Source organism: Megascapheus bottae, unplaced genomic scaffold, assembly GCF_031878675.1.
Source record: "Megascapheus bottae isolate mThoBot1 unplaced genomic scaffold, mThoBot2.hap1 HAP1_SCAFFOLD_87, whole genome shotgun sequence".
NCBI lineage: Eukaryota > Metazoa > Chordata > Mammalia > Rodentia > Geomyidae > Megascapheus > Megascapheus bottae.
The window spans coordinates 610493-614542 of record NW_028327338.1 but is presented as its reverse complement, the minus strand read 5'-3'; the positions used below and the strand labels follow the sequence as shown (position 1 = coordinate 614542).

General features: G+C 56.1%; 1 pseudogene; it reads left to right on the top strand.

Moving 5' to 3' along the window:
- Positions 1 to 1034: 1034 nt before the first annotated feature.
- Positions 1035 to 3770, top strand: LOC150040040 (golgin subfamily A member 2 pseudogene; annotated as a pseudogene).
- Positions 3771 to 4050: the final 280 nt, after the last annotated feature.

Genomic DNA, 4050 nt, shown 5'->3' with positions numbered 1-4050 from the left:
CATTAGAATTAAGGTAATCTAATGGAATATCTAGCCTTGAAAATATAGCAGGCAAGGGACAGCCATATGATGCTATTAAACATTGCAAATGTGGTGAGGTCTTCTGGGAAAAATATTTAAGAGAGCTGAGATGGCTGGGATTGGGTGGGAAAAAAGAACACTACCATCCTCACTGGGTATCAGAAAGCCTTGACAGTTTCAGGTCAGTTCTGCCTCAGTCTGGAGAAGAACCTCAGGAGAAAGGCTGGTTGGATCCATCTTGCCTCTGAGTAGACAGGGCAGCAGGGGAGAGGAGGAACAGCAGCAGCTGGAAAGCAGAGGACCAGGACTGGATTATGCTGTCAGAAGGTAGACAGTCGGCCAGGAGAAGAGTCCTTGGGAAAAACATTTATGAAACAGATTGTGGAAATGGGACAAGCTGGAAGAAAGAATGGGGTCCACTGGAGGGATTTCTAAACTGTGAAGGAATGGAAACAGGGCTGCGGAGGAGCAAAAGGCACTGGGAAGTACACCGTGCCTTGCAGCTTGCTCATCTATTTCCAAATCCCTGGCATCGGAGTTGACTGTTAATGGTAATGTGCAACGCAGGAATGTCAAGGCCAGGAGCCTGGCAAAACCCACATAAGTTCTCCAAGTGACCCCAGTTGTGTGAGTGAGGCCAGGGAGGCTGACTTGTAAACCCGTGCACCTGTCCAAGGAGAGCAGGTCCCCAGCCAAAGTGGCTAGAGCCCCATGGGGGAGGGGCTGCCAGTGCAGCTCTCAGGTGACCCCACCTATTCTGCCTGAGTCACAAGAGTCTGCCACACCCCCCATTTATCTCTGACCAATGGGATACAAGCATTGAGGCCCCGCCCACCATTCTATGCTGCCTATTACCCCTGGTATCCCTCTATGGGCTCACACCACTAGAGCGGTCGAGGGAGGTAGAGGTGGTGAGTGGTGAGAGAGCGAATCGAGGTGACGTTGGAGACAGAGTTGGAGGTAGACAGAGCTATTGTTGATTGTGAGAGGTGAGTGGAGTTTAGAGCCTGGGAATGTGGCCCCCCCACCTTTGCCATCCCAGTGCTGGGATGTCTGAGCAGACAAGAAGAAAAAAGGTAGCTGCAGGAAGGAAAATACTGCAGGAATACCAGCAGAGAAATCATCCTGATAGACCTGCAGCATCCAAGAACAAGAAGAACACTAGAGAGGGAGGTAACCCCAAGACCAACACCGCTGGGGACTGTCCTGTTCTCAAGGGGGTGGCCCAAGACCACGCACACCCTGAGCCTCCCCCTCCAATGGGCACTGTCACAGCTGCCACGGGCAAGGGGGTCACAGGTTCCAGTAATATCGAGGACCTAGAAAGGCGCTGCCAGCATCTGGTGCTCGCCCTGGACTCCAGCAGAACACAAATCCAGCAGCTGCGCAGTGACATCCAACAAATGAAGCACGAGAAGGAAGACCTGCAGGACCAACAGAGGGAGGAGAACCAGAAGATGGCCTGTGTGCAGGAAGCGCTGAGAGTAGAGCTGGAGCAGCACAAGCTGTGCATACAGGTGCTGAGTTCAGAGAAGTGGGATTTGCAGTCTGCCCTGGCCCACCTGCAGCAGGTGGCCAGTGAAAGAGCACTAGAGCAGGTGAGTCTCACCCGCCGCCTGCAGGCTGCAGAGCAGCGCGTGGCAGAGCTAGAGATGACCTCGTCTGCAGACTCCACCAAGCAGACAGAGGCCGAGCAGAACAACATAGAGCTGCTGAAGGCCCTGAACCGTGTGAAGCTGCAGCTCCAGGCAAAGGCCAGATGCTGTGAAGACCTGGAGGATGAGAACACAGAGCTACAGGAGAGGCTGGAAGAGCTCCTGACCCAGAAGGCCGCCATGAAGATCCAAATGCAGGAGGGCCAGCAGGCACTAGAGGAGCGGGCAGGGTTGGAAAGTCAGGTCAACCACATGAGAGAGGTGGTGAGAGCATTGCAGTTGGAGAGAGACAGCTTTGCCGAGGACCTGAGGGTGGAGAGGTGCACAGGGCAGGAGAAGGTCCAGCAGCTGGCAGAGCAGGTGAGCCAGCTGAGAGAAGAGAAGGAGCAGGGGCTGGGGCAGGTTGGAGAGCTGGAGAGCAGGCTGGTGGAGCTGAGAAAGCAGCTGTCAGAGCTGCAGCCCCCGCAGCCCCCCGCAGGCCCATGTGAGGCTGAGCAGCAGCTGCAGGCCCAGGCCCTGCAGTGGCAGCAGGAGCTCAAGAACGTGCAGGAGCAGCTTCACATGCAGGTGGAGGAGAACCAGAGCCTCGGTCTCCAGCTGCTGGAGCAGCAGCAGCGGCTGTGGATCCTGCAGAAGAGGGCAGAGGAGTGGGATCAGAACGCCGAGGACCGGCGCAAGATCCTGGAGACGATGGAAAAGGAGCACGAGACCATGAGATGCACCCTGGTGCTCAACCGACAGCTCAAGGAGCAGCTGGGCCAGCTGCAGGATGCCTTGCAGAGGCTGAGCGCTGAGAAGGAGGAGCTGGCCAGCCAGCTCCTCTCAGAGCAGCAGGAGAAGACAACCCTGCAGGAGAAGCTGGCCGAGCTGGAGAACTTAGAGGGCAAAAAGACGACTGAGTTCAAGAGTCAAGCCACTGAGCATCTGCAGGAGCTGCACGACCAGTACGTGGCGCAGCTGCAGGAACTCAGAGCCACGAGTGAAGAGCCCGTGTCCTGCAGCCTGCAGCTGAGCTCAGAGAAGGAGGCCCTGCAGCAGCACCTGCTGAGGCAGACCCACCTGCTGAAGCGGCTGCAGCAGGAGCAGGTGCAGCGCAAGTTGCTGGCCCAGATGGAGAGGGAGAAGTTCCAGGGCACTCTGCAGTGCCTGGAAGCCACCAGACATGAGAATGCGCAGCTGCGGGCCCAGCTGAGCTCCCTGGCTTTTCCCAGGGAAGGAGGAGGCCTGGGCACAGAAGAGAAGGATGAGGAGGCAACTGCCTCTGAAGGGTCTGTCCCGGAGGATGTGGACAACCCCCAAAGCATGTGTGATTTTTACGAGGAAGCACTGTCCATTGCGGAGTGCAAGAAGGCGAGGCTCAGCCGGCAGCTGCAGGAGCAGCAGGCCCGCTGCGGATGCCTGAGTCAGCTGGCAGCCCAGTGGCAGAGAAAGCTGGAGGGCCAGGCCCCCTTCGCCAAGCGCTGGATACATGGCCTGTTTGAGAAGAGGAAGCAGGAAGCGCAGGCGCCCAAGAAGCTGAAGATCTGCTTCCACGAAGACCTGGCCGCCCAGGTGGATGGCCAGAGTGCAGTGGATGACCTCCAGCACCGCTGCAGCCAGCTGGCACAGCACGTGAGCGCCCTGGAAGAGACCATCGTTTCCTACAAAGAGCAGATGGACGTCCTGGAGAAGCTGTGTCAGGAGAAGGACGAGTGTGTCAGCCAACTGTCCCAGGAGAAGAGGAGGAAGAGGAAGGAGCTGCAGGAGCTGCTGCTGTGCCTTGCAGGGGAGGGCACAGAGTGCCAGGACGTGATGCTGGCAGCCACCCAGGCCCCTGCTGCCCAGGCCCCCTCACACCTCGCAGGGCCCCTGAAGATGGAAGTCAGGAAGGACCAGCAAGAGTTGGAAGGCGTGTGTCTTGAAGAAAACTTGGAGCCTGGCCCTGGAGAGGCTCGCGCGCTTGGGCCCCTTGAGAGCCCCACTTCAGAGCCTCCTGTTCTGCTGCTGCCTGCTGTCAAACCCCACCAAGATCCTGCAAGCTTGAGCCAAGAGTCCTGCCTCCCTTTCTTCTATAAGGCTGAAGCAAAGGATGTGTTCGACATCATCACCATCTGAAGATTGGGGCTACTATAAAAGTTACTTTGGGCATGAGTTTAATTATAACACTGGTGGGAGTATTATGTAGGGATTAATCTAGGCCGACAGATCAGCCACCAATGAGAGGTGGCCAAACTTTGTGAATGTCCATTGGTTGCTAGTGAAGAGCCTCACGTGATATTTGTAACAAAATTCTTTCCAAGAAGATGGGAAGTTATGGTGTACTTTTTGCTTAGCATATTGTCTTAGAGATGTCATCTTTTGAACTACTTTACCTTAGCATACTGGCATTTTGTGA